Below are 24,342 nucleotides of genomic sequence, written 5' to 3' on the forward strand. Positions count from 1 at the left end.
GTAACGCGTTTCAATATTATGGCACAGACTATGACACATATTTTTGTTGGCTGAGACATCTATCCTTACTTTATATTATTTAAAGACATTGACAATTTTTTTGCAAAATTTTAGCTTAATACGAGATGCATGCAGTGGATGCGTATGTTTCTTTTTAATTTATTCATTATTTGTTTTGTTTCTTATTTTATCAGCCTAATCGTGAATAAATTTGGGCACGTAACTATTATCTGCAGTTGTCGGTTAAATTCTCTTCAATCAGGGAGATTTTAAACGCCCACTTGCTCTTTTAATTGTATGTTTCTATTTTGTGTATGCTTAGGTGGAAAGAGGTAGGCTGTATATTTATGTCATTGGCAATGGGTGTCCTGAAATTTTAAAACGTGTTCATAATAATTTCTGCATACACTCAGATCGAAGACATTTGTGGTTTTTTACTTCATGCTCATATGTGACATTAATGTTCTTGTGGAGTTCGTTGAAAGTTCATCCCCATGACTGATGAGGAGTAGAAGTAATAATAATGGAAGTAATTGGTACTGGTTACTGCGCCAAAGTATAATTCTTTATGTCGATCTTTTTATAGTAACATGAAAAAGTATCGTAGCATATTCAAGGTTTCTACTACGATGAGATCTAGGAACTTCTCAAGTCTATTTTACTTGATATTGCCCAACAGATTGAAGGGATATCATGATGGACATGTTCGAGTCGTTTGCGCAGCACATACGGGAGTAGTAGAGGGAACTTCAATAAAAACAAGGAAAGCACCTGCCTTTGGAGGAAATCTTTGAAGGCTCCCTTTCTGTGTTAATTCTTTACACAATTGGTAATTATTGTTGTTCTTGTGGTCTTCAGTCCAGAGACTGGTTTGATGCAGCTCTCCATGTTACTCTATCCTGTACAAGGTTCTTCATCATTTAACCACACAGTAAAGCTGCATGCCCTCGGGAAAAATTACGACTGTAGTGTCCATTGACTTTCAGCCTTTCGCAGTACCAGCACAGCAAGGCCGTTTTGGTTAGTGTTACAAGGCCAGATCAGTCAATAATCCAGACTGTTGTCCGTGCAACTACTGAAAACTGTGCTGCCCCTCTTCAGGAACCACACTTTGTCTGGCCTCTCAACAGATACCCCTCCATTGTGGTTGCACCTTCGATACGGCTATCTGTATCGCTGAGGCACGCAAGCCTCCCCACCAGCGGCAAAGTCCATTCATGGGGGGGGGGGAATTGGCAATTATAAATAGATAATACTGTATTTATTGGTTAAAGGAAAGGTGTCAGATGCTCATTTTTATGCAATAATCTGAATCTTATTTTGCATTTTTATGCAATAATCTGAAATAATCTCATCCAATCAAGGACCTACATTTTTTTAAGAACAATGTGAAGCACTACCAGTCTGATACGTGCTATTCCTGGTAGGCTCAAACAAGTTTGCTAGAACTATCCATAGTTTTTGCAAGGAATTACCTGCATAGCGGACAGTAACTTGTAGTTCAGATTAAAACAGAAAATGACCTTTCTGCGACGGTAGAAATATGCTCTAGGGGAGGCAGAATTCATGAGCTGCGATAACATTACCGGGTTTTTGCGCGGTGTGGGCAGCTGCATAAATTTCTGATGGGAGTTTGGTGCGCGGCCGGAGGCTGGCCAGCAGAGGTCGCCGGCCGCCATGACAGTCCCGTGGGACGGAGGCCAGGGCGTTATCGCAGCCCCGGGGCGCGCCGCGTGAATAATGAAATGGAACGGCTAATAGCGGCCGCCTGCGCCCAGCTAAGCTCTCGCTGTTGTGCGCTATAGCCTACATATCAGGCGGCGTGGCGCGGCGCGGCGTGACGTCGACATGTATGTTTCAACAGGCGGGCGCGGAAGGGAACATTTTAGGGCGAAAAGGGGGCCACCATTCACAAGTCGTGCGTCAAAGGGCAGCACTGTGCCCTGCGTAATCCGGAACTGAGACGACCCGTGAATATGTCGCGATTACGCAATTGAAGGCCTCGGGGAAAGAAGGGGATAACTGCACTTCTTTCACAAACTGCTTTTTTAGTGCTGCATAAAGAGAAAAACATTGCACTTTTTTGAGTAAAACAAGATATACCATATAAAAGTCTCTATAAGCTACAGAATAGCATCCCTTATTTCACTTCGTCGAAATTGTTGAGCATTGTTAGTTGCGACAGCCAGGAGAGATACTACGTTCATGCTGCACATTTTCTTGTTCTCCTTCGACAAACCAGTACAGAAGTTGGCACAGAAGCAGCTACGTAAAAATATTTAAATATAAAAACCGACTTCACAGTTTTCCTTTGTGTGAGACCGCGTGTGCAAGATTCGTGTGATAATTGAAATTCTAGATTGGCATATTTTACTCTTTGCATCGTTTCTGCATAAATTTCCTTTGATTGTACAAATACCCATATGTGTTTTGATAAATTTGGAAACTTCGTAGATTCACGAGCGCCGCAATAAATTCAATTGTAGGCTAAACTTATTTGTGCTCTTTTAAAATTTTTGAGAACACTAGGCCTACCATCGTTAAAAACTATCGTTCTCTAATTTCATTTTATAGTTACATGAGACATGGGCTATTTTTTAAAATTTCTGGTCGCTTACAAAACTGTATTTGTGTAGGTTACCAGTAAGAATGTTTTGGATAACTTCGTAGCAAATCACCATTTGTGATTCGAAATTACTGCCAAAGAATAGATGACCTCGAATTTCATTGGATATCAACGCAAATAAATGTGTACTTTTGAGAATTTTTGGAAGTTATTATTTACATTTTTAGTAAATTAACTCTATTGTGGAATTAGCTAACAATTATAATTAACCTTAAGCGGTTTTTCTGTTGCCTGAATAGAAATCTCGTTTTGTGTATTTGCTTCAGTTCTTATACAGAATTATTAATTGTTTACCTCAGCAAAAATGGTTCAAATGGCTCTGAGCACAATGCGACTTAGCTTCTGAGGTCATCAGTCGCCTAGAACTTAGAACTAATTAAACCTAACTAACCTAAGGACATCACACACATCCATGCCCGAGGCAGGATTCGAACCTGCGACCGTAGCGGTCGCTCGGCTCCAGACAGTAGCGCCCAGAACCGCACGGACACTCCGGCCGGCTTACCTCAGCAACTTAAAAGATAATCTGCAGGTTTAGTTTAAAGATTTTTCTTCACTGTCCTACAATACATTACATCAGCCAAAATGCATCCTCGCTATGACTACCATTCTCGAACACGAAATGAACTGGTTGACTTTAAGCAGATAGAAATTGCTCTGACTACTGTCAAACGATTGGGAGCTGCTGCGAATCGTTGTGTTGGAAGACCTCCCGAGAGTCGGGTACCTGTGGTTCTAGTAGCGAAGGTACCTCGAGTACAATCCTCTCCTTTGGATTCTGCTTACTCTACGGAAAGTGTGGGATCTGTCACTTCTCTTCCACTTGACTGCAAGTGACGTTTCGATGGTAGATCTAGGCGTCCCATACAGGGTGAACGAGGACCAGGAAGGAGACCACTCACACTAACCAACAAGTTCGAGGCGCTCTCTTTCACTGAAATTGAAACTGAGCCAGTGTGACCCACTTCACCTGTTTTGGGGAAACTTGTTTCGACCGGTGTCATGAGGAGGCTAGCGCAAAATGATAGCGGTCTATTAATCGTCGGCAGCTCAAATGTGTGGCGATGATGGTACCCCATACAGAAATCACACCAAAGGACAGGGAAGGACACAAGGCGCCCTCAGTGTATATGCCTGGGGGCGTCAGTCAACATATTGAAGAGGCTGTTCTGGCAGCCATTAAGAGAATAAGCTGCAAGCAACTGCAGATACTGACGCACAGTCTAATGAATGATACCTATCGTCTGATCTCCAAGGTCATACTTGAAGCATTACAGCAACCGGCACAAAAGTTTGAGACCAGCCTTGTGCAAGCCTTGATTCTGAGTCGAGTGGAAGAAAACCAGAAACTTTGAAGATTTTATGACTCCCTAGACTTCCTAGATTTGCGCTACAAGGCCTCAGTCACTCTACACATCAGAGGAGGTAGCTGACAGTGAATGTGGGATGCACACAAGGACTTTTTTTTTTTAAGTTGACAACTCTCCATCCAATTCAGATACAGGTAGCTGTAGGAAACCCAGCAGTATCGGTGTGAGGTCGAAAGAAATGCCTCCAACAGACGACAGTATCAAAATCCTAATGGTTGACACCTGAAGCATTCACAACAGAGTGCCAGAGTTCAAAGCACTCCTGAAAAGCAGTGAAGCTCACTGGTGCTAGGTACAGATAGCTAGTTAAATGCTGAAATTGATAGCAGTGACTTTTTTGGGGAAAATTTAAGTGTCTATCGAAAGGATAGGCTAATGGGAAATGAAGGTGGTGTATTTGTCGCAGTAGACAAGAAACTGAAAATTGCAGATGAAGCTGTATGTGACATTGTTTGGGGAAGACTCAGGATCAAGGATGGACATAAAATTGTAATTATATCTTTCTACAGCCAACAAGACTCATATTCTTATATAATCGAAAAATTTAGAGAAAACCTTTGTTCATTTCTCCGTAAATTCCCCAATCATGCAAAGGGCGTTCAAAAAGTTTTGCACAGTCATCTGTAACTTTTTTGTTTTTTGCAAGAGAAGAGCGAAATTTTTTGGGATCATACTTGGGACATTTAGCTATAAGCTGGTGTACAAAAGTATTTTTTTAATTTACAGACGAGCCATAATGGACCGTGAAGTATACGTCAGGTTGCAACAATGTTCCTCTTGAAGACCGGCAATGTCTCAACAACATAGGTTCACAGGAAGTTGCTCCCTGTTTATGAGGAGGACACAGTGGATCGCAGCAGTATTCAGGGGTGGTTGCAGAGGTTTAAAGAAGATAATTTCTCTGTACTGGACAATCCACGATGCGGTAGACCATCGACGGCAGTGAGTGATGTGAATAAGGAGACCATTTACCAAATCATCCTCCCTACAGTCCGGACTTGACTCAGTCTTGTTTTTTACCTCTTTCGTCGTCTGAAGGCCCACCTGCGGTAGAACATTTGATAGTGAGAAAGACCTTATTTCCTGTGTCAGAAGATGGTGTAAAAGTCAATCTCCAGAATTTTACCAAAGTGCAAAATCAAATGGCTCTGAGCACTATGGGACATAATTTCTGAGGTCATGAGTCCCGTAGTACTTAGAACTACTTAAACCTAACTAACCTAAGGATATCACACACATCCATGTCCGAGGCAGGATTCGAACCTGCGACCGTAGCGATGAAACGAATCCAGACTAAAGCGCCTAGAACCACTCGGCCACTCCGGCCGGCTCCAAAGTGCATTTACATCATGGAAAGCACGTTGGTCCAGGTACGTCACAGCCGATGGAGGCTACACTGAGCAGTTTCAGTGTATAGATTAATGTTCCAAGTATATTCACAAAAAATTTCGTTCTCCTCCTGCAAAAAATAAAAAAAAATTAGAGACGACTGTGCAATATTTTTTGAACGCCCTTTGTACAATAACCATAGGTGGAAACTATAATCACCTAACAATCAGTCCGGAAAATTACAGTTTTGTTAATGGTAGGCGTGATAATACTCCATATGAAACAATAGCAAAGACTTTGTCTGAAAAATAACCTAGAACATTTTGTTCGAAACCCCACTTATTATGGACATACGTTGGATCTAAAGGCAACAGACGGACCTGACCTATTTGGGGAGTCCACATCGAAACTAGTATCAGTGGCCATGAGGCGATTGTGGCAACGAAGATTACCAAAGTAAAAAGAACAACTAGAATGAGCAGAAAGATTTATATTCATTTCTTCACTAAACTAGATACAAATGTAATGGTGTCATATCTCAATGACGAACTTGGCACTTTCAGCACAGGGCAGGAGCATGTGCAGAAACTATGGCTCAAGTTTAAAAAAATAGTTGTTCACGCAATGGACGGATACGTATCCAGGATAAAAGATCATAATGGATGGGAACCTCCATGGTATACGATCACTGTAAAGGAACTTCTAAAAAACAGAGATGACTGCATAATATGTGTAAAACAAAGGGTAGGGCCATAGACAGAGAGATGCCGAATGAAACGCGTTTCAAATGGCTCTGAGCACTATGGGACATAACTTCTGAGGCCATGAGTCCCGTAGTACTTAGAACTACTTAAAACTAACAAACCTAAGGATATCACACACATCCATGCCCGAGGCAGGATTCGAACCTGCGACCGTAGCAGCAGCGCGGTTCCGGACTGAAGCGAGTAGACCCGCTCGGCCACAGCGGCCGGCGAAACGCTTTTAGCTGTCAAGAGAGCAGTGCGTGAAGGATTCACTGACTATAGTGAAAGAATATTGTCACACGATATTTCACAAATTAGTCAATTGTGTTCAGAAACTGCCGAAATCGTAAGAACTATACCAAGTTCCAGGGCCCGATGAAATCCCTATCAGATTCTATAGTGCATTTGCGGCTAAGTTAGGGCCTCTTCTAACTATGATCTCTCATAGATCCCTCGGACAAGAAACGGTGTTCAGCAGTTGGGAAGAAATAGATAGTGATTCAGGAATGTGTGCAAAGCAGAAAAGTAAGAAAAGGAAGGGAAGTCCAAGAGTTTGTAGAAAAACATTGCTGAATTTAAACGTGCTTGTCGCAGACATATATTTGGTACAAACGAAAGGTAATACGGGGAAGAAAACCAGCTGAGGACTGTAAATTTAAGAAGAACTGTCTCAGTAGCTTTCGTAATGTTCAGAAAATTTCATTTTTGAAATCTTGCAATGAACTGAAAAAACGCAGCAAGTCTGGAAGAAGTAAACCGCAGATCTGCCGTCCAACATCCTTTACATCGATTTGTTGTAGATTCTTAGAGGATACAATGAGCTCAAACACAATGAGGTATGTGATATCCAACTTACGCTTTTCTCACATGACACACTGAAAGCTTTGTATGAAGGCAGTCAGAAATATGACTTGATTTCAGAAAAGCATTTGACGCAGTACCACATCTACACTTACTATCGAAAGTACGATCATACGGGGTATCAAGTGAAATTTGTGACTGGATTGAGGACTTTTTGGTAGGAAGGACGCAGCATGTTATCTTGGATGGAGAGTCATCGAGAGATGTAAAAGTGACTTCGGGTGAGCCCCAGGGAAGTGTACTGGGACCCATGCTGTTCATGTTGTACTCGCGTTAATGACCTTGAGGACGATATTAATAGGAACCCCAACTGAAACGTCAGACTCTTGAAGATAGACGTGAACTATCTCGAGATAGTCTACTAACAAAGTTTCAGCGCTCCGTACGTTAATGAATCGAGAAGAAAACCTGATAACTGGTACAATGGGACGTACCCTCTGTAGTGCATTTCACGGTTGTTTGCAGTCGAGATAGCTCTGTTTTGCACTGACCATAGTGTTATCAACTTCCGCAAGAAGGCAGCACATATCTGTTGACGTGATGAAATCACCTTTTTAGGTCATTTGACGGAAGGGTAGCGCAAAGTAGAGATGAATATACTGATCTCGAGGATTCTAGAAGTCGATTTGTTCCGTCAGAAATAGATAGTGATTCAGAAATGTGTGCGAAGCAGAAAAGAAAGAGAAATCCAAGCGTTTGAAGAAAAACATTGCTGAATTTAAGCGTGCTTGCGGAAGGCATATATTTGCTACAAACGAAATATACTAACGGGAAGAAAACCAGCTAAGAACTGTAATTGCAGGAAAAACTGCCTCAGTAGTCTTCGCAATGATCAGAAAATTACATTTTTGAAATTTTGCAATGAACTGATAGAAAGCAGCAGGATTCTTTCCTTAGTGGACTGATAAATGTGCTAACTCAAGCAAGAAGCAGAGCGAAATATGGAGATAAGATTCCGCAGTGTTTCAGTTACAAGTACAAAGTAAGTAAACATTCGCATATTTTGTGCGATTAAATATTTCATAACAGATGTGTTCTTTACTTGGGTACGTAAAATATATATATACAGGGTGTCCCAGCTATCTTGTCCACCCAAAATATCTCTGGAACAATAACAGCTATTGGAAAACGACTTTCACCGGTATCAATGTAGGGCTGGGGCCCATGAATGTACATATTTGGAAACATTCTAAAACGAAAGCATATGTGTTTTTTAACACAAATCTATGTTTTTTTAATGGACCTCCTATATTTTTTCTTCAGCAATCCATAGCATGACAAAGCACATACACAATGGCGTTGATTGCATCGCAATATTCCCATTACATCCCGAGATATTAAGACGCGAAGTTGACGCTTGAAACACCCGACATGCGCTGCTAGCGCACGTCCTGAGGCTCAGGCGTGAACCCCATGCTGCCCGTAATCGCGATGTGATTGACATGTGTAATCACACTTCCATACTTATCAAGAGGTCCGAAACGAATAATACGGTCTGCTGCCATCCTGCATTAACATCGTACATTCCAGCAGGTCTTTATCCCATAGGCTAGGGGTGATGCGGTTCTGTAACATATCTGTGACCGCAACGTTAGTCACAAAGTTAACTTCGCTTATCGTTAATCCGTTACTAAAAAGGTAATGCCGTTCAACGTTAAAACTTTACTTTACTGTAGATCTAGCGCAAGTGACAGTTAATCATTCACTCGTAATAGTAAAATTCATGTTGATGGTTTTAGTGAAACGAGCAAGTGGACTAAAAGTTTTACCGTTGTTTAGGTAAAAATTTTTTGATTTGGGAAATTCAGGTAGGACATAGAAGATGAATGTAAACATGTTTAACCAATTAGTTTTATTATCACTTAATTATCAATGTTACGTTTATCTAATGCGTTAAATGATAAATTGTTGCAAACAAATGTTTCTTAACATCACTGGGTAAAATGGCCCTTTGTAGAAACTTCCACTGTGATACCAGCACTACATACTAAACATAGCGTTCACATCTCATACTCAAAGTGATGCCCATTGGCTTGCATACATAGGGTCACTCTGCGGATGAAGGATGCCCTACTTCGTGCTACTGTTTCCTCTTTGATGGCTGTACAAGCGTCAATAATGCGTTGCATCATGTCCTCTGGTGTTGATGGTTCATGTTGGTAAACAGCATCCTTCACTGCTCCCCAAAGAAAATAATCCAGCGGTGTAAGGTCCGGAGATCGGGCAGGGCACCTAACTGGGCCACCTCGTTCAATCCACCTACCAGGGAACTTACGGTTCAGAAGTCGTCGTGCTCGTAAGGCGTTATGTGCAGGGCATCCATCATGCTGATACCACATGACCATTCTCCGGTTCAGAGGTACGGTGTCCACGAGAACAGGAAGATTGTGTCGTCATTTTGGATGCCATTTATAAAGAAAGGTCCGATAATGGTATCTCCAATAATCCCACACCAAACATTAACTTTCCACGGACGTTGATGCTCTACCTGACGGAGCCATTTTGGATTGTCTGCGGACCAATAATTCCTTTGTTGGAGAATGATGCCTCGTCGGTAAAGAGAACATCTGCAAAAAAATTTGGATTAGTCAGAAGTTTTTGCTGAGCCCACCGACAAAATGTTACACTATTGCGGAAGTCATTTCCATGAAGATCCTGGTGTAAATGAACATGGTAAGGATGAAATTTATGAGGTTTAAGAATAAGCTGTGCACTTGATTTCGACACACCAACTTCACGTTCAATTTGACGTGTGCTGATTTGAGGATTCACAGCTGTGGTAGCGAGCACAGCAACTTCAGCACGTTCATCTGTGCGTGTTCTAGGACGATATCGAGGTCTTGGATTTAAGCTTCCCGTTTCACGTAGACAAGATGTGAGACGACCAAACATCCGGCGCGAAGGCGATGGCTTGTCAGGGAATCGTCTTCTGTACAGTCGTTCTGCCTGAACAGCATTTCGTCCACCTACAACAGGGTACAGTACAGGTATGTAGAGTAGGGTAGAAAACAGACATATTAACTTAATAATCATAATGTTCGCTAACAGTACTATCAACAAACAAGCAATCTCATAACGTATTTCCCGTCAACGTACATTCTCCATAGATCAGCAGCATTTCTACCATATCTTCATGTGTGTACATTATACTGTACAGTGTAAGTTCCACAACACAACGTTTATTCACAATGTGTACTACCTCCGTGCTGTCACTAGATTACTCTGATGCACGACTACACTGGCAAGCGGTGTACTGCTCGCCAAAGCAACAACAAATGGGATGCTCGGAGGGTGGTGCAGTACAGGAGTTTGCACGGGTCGCAAATCATAACAAGGCGAAGTGGTAACTGTGACAGTAGTGGGAACTACGTTGGACACTTGACTAGGTAGAGCCAGGCCCTGTGCGACGGGCACAATGGGTCATATAACGCATTAGATAAACTTTATTTTGGGTGTGCAGGATAAATAAGACAACCTGACGGGTGTATACTGATCGGTACTGGTTCATATTGTGTACGTAGATACGTAAAACGTGCGAGAGGAAAACCATTATGTGCTTATGAGAGTTGATGGCAGCAGACCGTATTATTCGTTTCGGACCTCTTGATAAGTATGGAAGTGTGAGTACGCATGTCAATCACATCGCGATTACGGGCAGCATGGGGTTCACGCCTTAGCCTCAGGACGTGCGCTAGCAGCGCATGTCGGGTGTTTCAAGCGTCAGATTCGCGTCTCAATATCTCGGGATGTAATGGGAATATTGCGATGCAATCAACGCCATTGTGTATGTGCTTTGTCATGCTATGGATTGCTGAAGAAAAAATATAGGAGGTCCATTAAAAAAACATAGATTTGTGTTAAAAAACACACATGCTTTCGTTTTAGAATGTTTCCAAATATGTACATTCCTGGGCCCCAGCCCTACATTGATACCGGTGAAAGTCGTTTTCCAATAGCTGTTATTGTTCCAGAGATATTTTGGGTGGACAAGACAGCTGGGACAGCCTATATATATGTTAGAGATGGTTCAAGTGAAAGTGAGGTTGTCAAGATGGCGTTTTGTTTGTTGTTTGGTGCCGTCAGAAAGACATTGAAAGGACTGTAAGTCATTTTACTACCGTTTTAACTCCGTCAAGTGATGGCTGAGGAAAACATAACAGACCCAATGCCGTCCCGGAAAATATAAAACAGCGCAATGACCGGAACATCAGAAGCTTTCCAAGGCAGTGTTCACGTTACAGTAGGAGTAAGAGTACCAATCAATTTCGTTAGACAAGGTGAAGGACTGAAATTACACAAAGTGTGGCCCTTAGTGCTAAATAAAACAAATAGCGCCATCTATTCTCCTCTACAAGCTCCATATCATACTTAGGCAGTAGTCAGATGACGTAATGAACCGGCTGTTGCGTGGATACATATCCACGGTTTGGCTTGCTGAAATTATTTTCAGTCTGTAACACATTTCTGAGTTGCTAAAGCCGCTGATGAAGTCTCTAGCAGTGGAAGACGAGACGTTAGGCAGAGAATTATGCCTTGGAAGACTGCCTTAAGCCCATAAATCAAATAACAGCAGTATCACAAACAGATCGTGAGAACCTACACTACTCTTAATTTGGAATGACTGAAGAAAAGAATAATATACTGCTCTTAATTTGCATTGATTTAACGAAATGTATCACTGCTAACCATTTCTTACAGGTCACCATTACTGACCGCGTAACTACCGCCAATTGCTGAAAGCCACTGCTTCAGCATTAAACCACTCGGAACCTTAAATGATCTGGTTGCAGTCTCGAAAATATGATTAAGTTTCGCCAGTAAATAACAGATACTGGACCCGCAAAATTCATGGTGGCATTCAAAGATGTAATCTCTTCTAAATTTTACAGCATTTTTCTAGAAATCAGTTTGGCCACTAACAAAAATGTAACCACCATCAATGTTAATAGTTTTCTTTCAAGTGATTAATTTCAATTTCTATTTAGATTGAAATTATCACACATTTTAGTAATCTTGCGTGAGGAAAAGCGTCACACTTGCTATACGGTCCTGCATAAAGCAGCAGTGCACATTAGACTCGAGATAGGAGCCTATTAAACACCGTCTACTTAACGACTATTCTCACCAGACACCACCACCCAGACCACAGAAGCTAGAGTTCGATCGTGGGGTGACGCTGTCTTTCCCCTTAGCCATTGCCCGACTGGCCAGCAACATTATTTAGCTACCATACGGCCGTGAAGCAAGGCTGCGTGTACCATCACCGACTCGGCGACAGACACGGTTAGATGTCTACCCAAGAAGAACGCTCTACTCTGCTGCAAATGTTTACGGTTGTGTTGGGGATCCTGATAGCGCACTGCCACCAAGGCCTATATGTTCGACGCCAATCCAGCCTGCTGGGCTTTTAAATGGAACATTGTTGTACCACAGCCAGTGTTAATAGATGTACAGTATATGAATGTAACGTGACAGTTACTGAATTTATCTATATAGTAGAGAATCCGAATGGTCAGGGAGATGAGGTAGAAACGGTCACCCTGATAAGCTTTCTCCTGCTACGCCACCCTTCAGCGGGGTCGACCCTGTCTAACGCTGCAACTCTGTTACAGTTTGGTCTCTGAAGATGCTGTGGGTGGGCAGGGGGGGGGGGGGGAGCGAGGGAGCTGCCCAGGGACAGGTGGAACTCTGGCACACTGCAATTCGTCGTGGGACACCATCGCATAACAGTAAACAGTGGGCAAGTAGCAGTGTAACAACAATGTCTGCAAATCGTTACAGGCTGAGTGAAAAGGCAAGGAAATGTCATGTGTCACCTTATTGTTCATAATTAGTACTGCGGGACTGGCGCTCAGTTATGAGAGTTACTCTCACGTCGAAGAGAGCGGAAATTGTTTTGAGCATTCTTCTTGGCAACTGTCAGGTGACTGACAGGGGATTGTAAGAGGTTAGAGATTAGGTGCTCCTTGAGCCCACTCAGCAGGGGTAATATGCAACAAATGTAATTTATCCGTCCACTACATAAGGGATATCGGAGAGCAAAAAAGACCTAGGTGTGAGTGAAAGTGATGCGATTAGAGACACAACTGATCTTTGGGTAGTCTATCTCTTTTCTAATCATGTCACTTGCCTCCTAGGGCATAGGCTTTGCAATGCCCTGTACAGGGTGAGTAGGTAACTACTCTGGAGGCAATCCATCGTTTGTCAATCATATGGCCCAGATACAAGTAGATAATACTCAGCTGAGCAAACAGTTCACTGTATTAATGGAGGAAAGAGTGAGTCTCACCTAATGTTACATTGCCAATACCAGACGCCAGTATTGCCTTTGCTTGTCGCTGGTTTTTCGAGTAACTGTGCAGTTGAATATTGCTCCCAAGTGGAGATGCCTGTTAAGAAATAATAAGACACAGGTAAAGAAGAACAACAGTTTATTACAATCACAATAGAGAGTTTAATAACAAAGCAAAACTCTTGTCGATAAAAACATAATACAACTTCTCCGACACAAACGCACAGTGAATAAACTTACGCCACTGATAATCCGTTACGGACACTGACAGGTATGTCCAGGGACATCACTGGGAAGTCGTAGGTCCCGTTGCAGTTGCTTTCGACCAGGCTGTGACTGATGGGCAGCTAAGAGCCGTCGCATGAATTGGCCCAGAGCTCCTGTGGAGCGACCTGCCGAAGCGTTGGCTTGCGCCGCCTATCTAGCCGGGACGTGGAGGAATTCGTGCCGATGCAGTTCCGAAGACGTGACACGGAAGAGGAAATAGGTCCCTGGCACGGAGGACCTCAGTCGTCCTTGTTATGATCGATGCAGTCTGGGGAGGCAACGCGTTGGACATATGCAGACCAGTGATCCTTCAGTGACTGAGGGGTTGCCGACACCCACAGGCGAGCGGTGGATACATGGCAAATATGATACATCAGAGAAGTGGGTATTCAATACAGTGTTTCGTAGAGCAAATTAGGAAACTCAGTGCTAAAACGACCTCAGTTCCGTGTTCCAAACCCACCACCACTAAAATTTTGTAAAACAATAAACTGGTAGCCAAGATCACAGGAATTCCATGATTACCGGTTTCGGCGAAACTAAAGCCTCCATCATCGGATCTTAGGACACATACAGGTTACAACATCAAGGCAAACAATGTGTCCTACGATCCGATGATGGCGGCTTTAGTTTCGCCCAAACCGGTAATCATGGAATAAAAAGAATTCCTGCGGTCTTGGCTACCAGTTTATTGTTTTACAACCATCTAGTCCGCTCCCACATAAGCACAATGTTCTCCCTACAAAACTTAAATTTTGATTCAGTATTGGCGGCGAAGAATTTCGGCTTAAAAAGGTATCCTCATTCTGCCAAAGGCCTTGTCAAAGAGGACAGAGAAGCGGACAGACATTCAGGGCACTCGCTTGCCCTTGGGGAAACTGCCTCTAAAGGTGGAAGAACCAGCAATAATCAACTGCATGAGGATGCAGAAGGCAATGAAAGGACATTAAGGACACATAACGTGTATACACAGGACATGTGGCCTGTATTCCGGAATCTTTTGCCAATGGACATGGGTCATAATCATCTCTCCATTGGCAAAAGATTCCAGAATAGTCTCCCATTAGGATTTCCGGAAGGGGTCAGCCAAGGGGAGGTAACCATAAGAAAAAGATTGAATAACCAACGAAAGGATAACGTTCTACTAGTCGGGGCGTGGAATGTCAGAAGCTTGAACGTGGTAGGGAAGCTAGAAAATCTGAAAAGAAAAAATGAAGAGGCTCTATATAGAAGACAAGGATTTCTGGTCAGATGAGTGTAGGGTAATATCAACAGCAGCAGAAAGTGGTATAACAGGAATAGTATTCGTTATGTATAGGAAGGTAGCGCAGAGAGTGTTACTGTGAACAATTCAGTGATAGGGTTGTTCTTATCACAATCGACAGCAAACCAACATCGACAACGATAGTTCAGGTACACATGCCGTCGTAGCAAGTAGAAGATGAAGAGATAGAGGAAGTGTATGACGATATTGGAAAGGTAATACATTACGTAAAGGGAGAGGAAAATCTAATAGTCATGGGGAACTGGAATGCAGTTGTAGGGAAAGGAGTAGAAGAGAAGGTTACAGGAGAATATAGACTTTGGACAAGCAATGAGGGAGGAGTACAACCAATTAAGTCTGTAATAAATTTCAGCTAGTAATAGCGAATACTCTGATCAAGAATCACAAGAGGAGGATGTATACTTGGAAAAGGCCGGGTGATACTGAAAGATTTCAGTTAGACTACATCATGGTTAGACAGAGATTCTGAAATCAGATACTGGATTATAAGGGGTACCCAGGAGCAGGTATAGACTCAGATGACAATGTAGTAGTGATGAAGAGAAAGCTGAAGTTTAAGAAGTTAGTCAGAAGAATCAATACGGAAAGAAGTGGGACACGGAAGTACTAAGGAATGACGAGATACACTTGAAGTTTTCTAAGCCTATACATACAGCAATAAGGAATAGTTCAGTAGGTAGTACAGTTGAAGCGGAATGGACGTCTCTAAAAAGGGCGATTACAAAATTTGGAAAGAAAAACATAGGTACAAAGAAGGTAGCTGCAAAGAAACCATGGGTAACAGAAGAAATACTTAAGTTGATCGATGGAAAAAGGAAGCAGAAGCGAAATTCAGGAGTACAGAAATACAGGACACTGAATAATGAAATAAATAGGGAGTACAAGAAAGGCAAGACGAAAGGGCTACATGTAAAATGTGAAGAAATCGAGAAAGAAATGATTGTCGGAAGGACTGAATCAGCCTTTAGTTTGCAACTGGTTGGTTGATTATTTTCAACTTCTTGAAGTCAAAAATCTTCATTTATAACGACCTACAGTGTTCTGTACATTGGAACGGATTCAAAATTAACCAAAACAAACAACTATTGACATGTAGCTGGTTCACATGTAACAAGATATCGCTGTTTTCCACTTGAAGATGAGTGTATAAATTCTCGAAACGCGTTGTGGTAGAAAATAAAAAGTGACTGACAGAGAAAAATTGTTTTATTTGAACTTGTATTGTCAAAATGGGCGCAGTTTCCTTACGGAACAGTCCAACATGGACGACATAAAGACCGTTTCAGGAACTGTTTCCTCAGGGTTGTATCTGTATTTGATATCTTCCTTATCTCGGCAATTTTCTGTAGTTTTACTTCATAGGAGAAGCCTTTTAATTCTTTAGAATTAGGTTTATCTCAAATTTTACGTTACGTTTGTTCTAGTTTCTACTCCGTTACATAATGTTAGTCTTACGTGGATTACCTCAACTCTGTGAAAAAAGTATGCTGCGCATTTCGTTCAAATGACGATGAAATACTACTTCATTGTCAGTAAAAGGACTACATATCCTGCAGCTCTCAGCTTTATCTGTTGACCCTGCAGTTGTAACCACCCTCCAAATCATTGTCATTTCATTCATTACTTTTCTTACTTACAGGTTAACGAACTGTACCATTAAGATGAAGCTCTGTATTGCCCTTGCGCTGAAACGATTTAACTTTCTTGACGTTCAGGTTGTATTACTCCTAATTAGGTTTTTGCAATCATGGAGAGAAGTGTATAAATTAAATATAAATATAGATAAGTATAAATATAGATAAATGTAAATTAATGCAGATGAATAGGAAAAAGAGCCCCGTAATGTTTGAATACCCCATTAGTAGTGTAGCGCTTGACGCAGTGACGTCGATTAAATATTTGGGCGTAACATTGCAGAGCGATATGAAGTGGGACAAGCATGTAATGGCAGTTATGGGGAAGGCAGATAGTCGTCTTCGGTTCATTGGTAGAATTTTGGGAAGATGTGGTTCATCTTAAAGGAGACCGCTTATAAAACACTAATACGACCTATTGTTGAGTACTGCTCGAGCGTTTGGGATCCCTATCAAGTCGGATTGAGAGAGGACATAGAAGCTATTCATAGGCGGGCTGCTAGATTTGTTACTGGTAGGTTTGATCATCTCGCGAGTGTTACCGAAATGCTTCAGGAATTCGGGTGGGAGTCTCTAGAGGAAAGGAGGCGTTCTTTTCGTGAATCGCTACTGAAGAAATGTAGAGAACCAGCATTTGAGGCTGACTGCAGTCCAGTTGTACTGCCGCCAACTTACATTTCACGGAAAGACCACAAAGATAAGATAAGAGAGATTAGGGCTCATACAGAGGCATATAGGCAGTCATTTTTCCCTCGTTCTGTTTGGGAGTGGAACAGGGAGAGAAGATGCTAGTTGTGGTACAAGGTACCCTCCGCCACGCACCGTATGGTGGATTGCGGAGTTTGTATGTAGATGTAGATGTAGATGGGGCAAAAAACTATACCACGTTGATAGTTTACGCTGTGGAACGGCTGAAGAGACCACACGCTGTTAACAGTTAGAGGGAACTAATTCCGAGCTCAATGTCATTCTTTGTAACTAAAGCTTACAAATCACTGTAACCAATACGTACCCGTGCCTAACAGCTGGATGTGCTTGGCGACAGGATGGAATGAAGAGGCATCTGTCCCGCAGGGTTTGGACGGCCGGCTGGCAACAGAGTCCCGAGGCGAGTGTCTGAAACCTAAATGGTGTGTAAGCACGTGGAAACCGCGGAGCACATTGGCTGCGCGCCAGGTCGCCGTCCGTTAATCGGAATATCGGATTCGAGCCTGATATGGTGTTAGTCCAGATGCGGGGTGTCTGATGTTCACGTTACTGAGAGCAACTACAGCTGTGACAAGCTTACCGCCCATAAAATAATCTCATTTTCATTAAAGTAAGTGAAATGAACGACAAAGTTTGGAAAACCAACAGTCAGCTTCCGACTAGTTACTACATAAATAGTAACAAGTATTCGTTTCCACTGATCAAATTAAGATATGTTGGTACAGTTACAAGTTCGGAGTGAATGAGCGGAGTGCTCTAGACGCGGAACTCATATTCACTATGACTAAAGTTTCTAATTCTGTTCTAGCCATCTTAATTTAGTTTTAGCGTTGTTTTCTTATGTCATATCAAGCAGATGCTAGTAAAGTTCCCTCACTGTGACTGATACCATCCTTCTTCATTCAAGTGAGTTAGTACTGCAAGCAAGTTACATGTTAACATTGCTCCTTGCACGTCGAGAAACAGCAAACGATTAACACAAATGAAAGTAAAGCGCCGTGTGTCTAACTCTAGCTAATGCTGTAGTATAGCAGTTGAACGAAATACGAATGCCAGAAAGGAATTTCATTGCAAGCATTTTCCAGCATAGAAGAAGAATCAGCGAGACATGTCTTCCAAAGTTAAAAATCAGTTGGCATTTGAGGAGTGTATTTCAGCATCTGTGTATTTTGATATGTACAAAAATGGTTCAAATGGCTCTGAGAACTATGGGACTTAACATCTGAGGTCATCAGTCCCCTAGAACTTAGCACTACTTAAACCTAACTAACCTAAGGACATCACACACGTCCATGCCCGAGGCAGGATTCGAACCTGCGACCGTAGCGGTCGCGCGGTTCCAGACTGAAGCGCCTAGAACCGCTCGGCCACACCGGCCGGATTTATATGTACATTAAGGGAAAACTGACAGAAGGAACTCTTAACAACTAACATGTGATGCAGCAGAAAAAAGTGTTAGAAACGTAAAGTATGAAGTACGAATTGAGAACTTACGAGAGGAAAGAATCCTACGAAAATCATCATCAGAATATGGGACTTTTGCTAAGTCCTGTGTTGTGGTATACTTGCTATGTAAACTGACAGAACTGTAAAGATTTACAAGCAAGCTCAGATTCATATTCATCAATGGTGCACGAAGTATCACAAGCATAAGAAATTTAGTACTTGCATTCTGATAATTGAAACCAATAACTGTATTGTAATCCGACGTCGCTTATTTAAAACTTGCTACTAGTTTTTACGCCGAAAAGCGTCATTAATAGGCCATTAGCGTGCGAACCATTATGACAGAGACCAACTGAGTCTTCAAATGGAAATAGCACAACTGATTAAGCATATTACGCCAGCATGTGCATCCAACAAAGTCGAGTGGAACGGGGGCAAAATAAACTGGGTGCCGTAACTTTCAGCAATAGGCCCACCAATGGTCAGATGACTTTGTTGGTTGCACGTGCTGGCGTAACACACTCGTTCAGTTGTACTGTTTCCATTTGAACAATCCGTTGGTCTTTGTCATTGTGGTTTGATGCTGATGGCAGATTACACTTTGGGTCTGAAGATTAGGCTTTTCGGTGTCGAAACTGGTAGTATGTTTTGAATAAACGACGATGAATGACAATTGTCATTATTGAAGTACTTTATGTCTGGCTGCTGTTCCACTGTCCTCAATGGATTATCAGGGACATAAAAATATTCGTATTTAGGCGAAAAAGAGGAGTTTTGTTCATATGCTTTTACCGATCATCTTGTGGTATTATTGCTTTGGATGAAATTTGCAGTGCGGTATGGGCAGCACTATCACCATTCAACTAGAGAACGGAAAATGACATAATTTAGCGACAGACAATGGTACCTAGCTGAATGATTTCGCTTGGGCACTACCTCTTGTTCCCAAAACATTTTGAACCGCGGGACTGCTACGGTCGCAGGTTCGAATCCTGCCTCGGGCATGGGTGTGTGTGATGTCCTTAGGTTAGTTAGGTTTAAGTAGTTCTAAGTTCCAGGGGACTTATGACCTAAGATGTTGAGTCACATAGTGCTCAGAGCCATTTGCTCAGAGCCCAATACATTTATTTATTTTATTTTATTTATTTATTTATTGTTCCGTGGGACCAAATTAAGGAGAAGTCTCCATGATCATGGAACGAGTCAATACATGGAATTATAACACAATAGCAGAAACGGATAAAATGAAATATAAAAAACATATTCAGGCGATAAGTCTTAAATTTAAATAAAGAAAATCAACAATGTAACACTGGAATTTGCTTAATTTTTTAGCTCTTCCAGGAGCTCCTCGACAGAATAGAAGGAGTGAGCTATGAGGAAGCTCTTCAGTTAAGACTTAAAAGAGTTTGGGCTACTGCTAAGATTTTTGAGTTCTTGTGGTAGCTTATTGAAAATGGATGCAGCAGAATACTGCACTCCTTACTGCACAAGAGTCAAGGAAGTGCATTCCACATGCAGATTTGATTATTGCCTAGTATTAACTGAGTGAAAGCTGCTAACTCTTGGGAGTAGGCTAATATTGCTAACAACAAACGACATTAAAGAAAATATATACTGTGAGGGCAATGTCAGAATTCCCAGACTATTGAATAGGGGTCGACAAGAGGTTCTCGAACTTACACCACACATAGCTCGAACAGCCCGTTTTTGAGTCAAAAATACCCTTTTTGAATCAGAAGAATTACCCCAAAAAATAATACCATACGACAAAAAATGGTTCCAATGGCTCTGAGCACTATGGGACTTAACATCTATGGTCATCAGTCCCCTAGAACTTAGAACTACTTAAACCTAACTAACCTAAGGACATCACACAACACCCAGTCATCACGAGGCAGAGAAAATCCCTAACCCCGCCGGGAATCGAAGCCGAGAACCCGGGCGCGGGAAGCGAGAACGCTACCGCACGACCACGAGCTGCGGACTACCATACGACATAAGCGTATGAAAATATGCGAAGTAGACTACTTTTCGTGTTGAACTGTCACTTATTTCAGATACTGTTCTAACGGTAAATAAAGCAGCATTTAGTTTCTGAACAAGATCCTGGACGTGGGCTTTTTTGTTCAACATGTTCAACACGACATTTCAGGTTCCGCAACTGTTGTAATTACTTGGAAACAAATAACAGAGCTACTTGCAATTCTGGTCTGTTATTTGACGTTGTCAAATCTGGAGATAAGTGAAATGTTGTCTTAATGCTGTGGATTCGGAGAAACCATTAATAGACAAGATTGTAAATATAGCCGTAAGAGTTACAGGATTGTACGAAGCCATCTCTTGAGTACATGAGCGCGAGCTGGCGGTATGTTGGAATGCTGTCAAACTGCTGTGTTAATTAGACGCAGAATATATGTCTTTTCGGCTCACTATGAACTCAAGATTGGTCCATATGGTTGGTGCTAGGACATCAAACACGGATATGATGGCTCGGCGTAGTGAGCTCATTACTATAACTGTTCTTATGGAAATAAAATGGTGAAGCTAAATATTTCGGCGTTCGCGTATTTCTGTACCTCGCGGACCCAGTGCGTACGTAATGCTGAAAAATAGCACGGGAGGTCCTCAGCCGAGGATACAATCCAATAAATCGCCTTATAGAAGTGGTGTCAGCGTAGAGATCGGTAACGGAAATCCACAGTCCTAGAGAGGTCCAGCGATGTGTGAACTTCCGAAAATTCCAAAAATTCCTGCCTTCTTTCCATGGCGAATCAGCAGCAGCACAGGGTCATCCATCGCCGGAATTCTGGTTGTATTGTATTGAATTGGGGACCTTGAAACGATGCAGAGTCCTCGTCCCCGCTGTAGCCCTCAGTGGTTCACAACCCCACAACAGGCTACAGCAGTCCACTCACCCCACCGCCGCCCCACACCGAACCCAGGGTTATTGTGCGGTTCGGTCCCCAGTGGACTCCCCCTGGAACGTCTCACACCAGACGAGTGTGACCCCAGATGTTTGCGTGGTAGAGTACTTATGATGTATGCGTACGTGGAGACAGTGTTTGCGCAGCAATCGCCGACATAGTGTAACTGAGGCAGAATAAGGGGAACCAGCCCGCATTCGCTGAGGTAGATGGAAAACTGCCTTAAAAACCATCCACAGACTGGCCGGCACACCGGACCTCGACACTAATCCGCCGGGCGGATTCGTGCCGGGGACCGGCACGCCTTCTCGCCCGGAAAGCAGTGCGTTAGACCGAACGGCTAAGCAGGCGGGCCTGGAATTCCGTTTAGTCTACTCGAATTTGATTACATACGGCGGTTCTAGGCGCTTCAGTCTAGAACCGCGCGACCGCTACGGTCGCACGTTCGAATCCTGCCTCGGGCATGGATGTGTGTGATGTCCGTAGATTAGTTAGGTTTAAGTAGTTCTAGTTAAGTCCCATAGTGCTCAGAGCCATTTGAACCATTTTTTGATTACATACTACAGGCAGTGATGGATTTGTAAAAATTTTTCCGTGACAGAGTGATTTTGATGGCGTGCATTAGTCAGAATGACAGAATCTGATCCGAGTAACACGGCCGACTTCCAAACCGTTATAAATGAGATTTATCAGATATAGCTCATACGGTGCAGGCCCAATATAGAATTTTTCATTATTGCCGTCAGAACCAGGCTTGGTGGGAAACTCGAGGAAGAAGTGAAAGTATTCTTTCGGAAACTTGAGGGAGTTGCTTTGTTGGGCTCGTGGACTGATTCAGATAGGATAGCAGTTGCTAAATTAAGAATTTGTGAAGCCTTACAAGATTTCATTAGCTCAGAACCCACTTTTGTGAGATCAGAAGATTACAATTAATTGAAAGCGATAGTTGTCCAGATATGCTATCAGATTCTACAGAGAGCCAATTCGTAGTCTGCGGATGCGACCGGCCGGATCTATTGAGCAGTTTGCTGACAGGATTCGAAACATTAACGCTCAAACATGCAAGCTGGTAGAACAGGAGAGTGATAATTGCATTCAGCTGTTCGAAAGCGTAAGCGACCAGAAAGCTTTAGACACATCCATCCATAGGTTGTATGGCGAGGAAGTAAGCAAATAGTCAGACTGGCGCGATGTAAGACCTTTCAGTCAACAGAAGAAGCATTAAAACGGCCGAATGACGCCGCGTATTTAAACAGATGTAGAATATTTAGGATGTAAGAAGTCTGGTCATAAGCGTGACGACTGTAAGGACAACCAAATTTGCTACTATTGCGGGATACAGGGTCATGTATCGAAGGATTGCCGCAGTATAAAAACTACTGCAAGTAACAGGCAACATGGCAGATCATTAAACGGGTACCGTGCCGTCTGGTTCCTTGCCCGAGACAGTGATTCCCGTTAGCTCCAACCAAAATTAGACTGACAATGACGTTGTGATGGGTGCTGCATATCGTGGACGGCAATCAAGAGGCTAACTGACACAGGAACACTGACCTCACTAATGTGGTGTTACACTGACGAAAGGGAAATGTTAAGTACCGCTGTTAAAGGTGAGCGGGTCAAACGATGGTAAATTACGTAAACATGGAGAGATTGACCCAGAATTATGTTTAGGCCAAGAAAAATGCACAGCGAGGTCGTAAGTAGTTTAAAACAATGAAACGTGTCACGACGGTGTACTTGGATTTGATTTCTTGTCCACTAACGAGACACAGATATTTGTCGCAGAAAGAAAATTGAGACTAGGGCGTAGTAACTACAGCCTAGAAAACCACTCTTCAGATCAAAGGAGCAGCAACACTGACGACGTGGGATTAGAGCACGTGACCGACGCATCAGTTCAAACAGCCTGTGTTGATGCAGAAATTGATCAGCCTCAGCAAATTCCCCAGGGAGTAGGAAAAAATGTCGAAGTCAAGTCAACGTGATGTAGAGAAGGGCTCGCTATTGACCGAGCGGTCAGATAAACGTGAGTTACTGAACAAAATACATTGCTATGTCGCCAGAAGTGTAGGCGTGACTTCAGTGGTGAGACAGAATGCAGCTAGAGTCCCAATAACAATAACGAATATGAGCAACGAAGACGTTTACTGCAGGGATCGATAGTTACTGAAGCGTCGAGAATAAGTAAAAGTGATGTCATACAGATTCAAATGAAGTTTGAAATGTCGTAGTTACAAATAGAGATTATTGTAATGGTATCGTAAAATTGCAACAAGGAATGTAAATTAATAACGAACTAAAGAACAAGATTTGGTGGAAGATAGAACATTTGACAATTGAAGAGCAGAAGATTTTAGCCTCTGTTTTGTTAGAGCGTCCAAATTTACCTGATACTTATTCGGTTCAGCATCATATATGTACTGGAAATGCAGCACCGAACACTCAGAATACCACTCTGCTAAAGGATGCTGATAGCAGAAGTCCGTAGCTCATGGCATAGCGGCTAGGGTTGCTGCCTCCGGATCACAGCGTCTCGGGTTCGATTCCCGGCCAGGTTGGGGATTTTCTTTGCCCGGTGACTGGATGTTTGTGTTGCCCTCATCATTTCATCATTATCAATCACCATTCGTGATCATTGTATACAAACTGTGTAAAGAATTGGGATTTCGTACAGGTGCTGATGACCACGCAGTTGAACGCCCCACAAACCAAACATCATCATCATCATCTGATAGAAGAAATGGTTAAAGAACAACTGGAAGCCGGAATTATAGAACCAAGATATCCAGCAGATCCACGTTGGTATTCGTCAACTGTTATTGTTAAAAAGAAATCTATTTCTGTAGAA

The sequence above is a fragment of the Schistocerca cancellata genome, chromosome 8 (genome assembly GCF_023864275.1).
Source record: "Schistocerca cancellata isolate TAMUIC-IGC-003103 chromosome 8, iqSchCanc2.1, whole genome shotgun sequence".
Classification (NCBI taxonomy): Eukaryota; Metazoa; Arthropoda; class Insecta; order Orthoptera; family Acrididae; genus Schistocerca; species Schistocerca cancellata.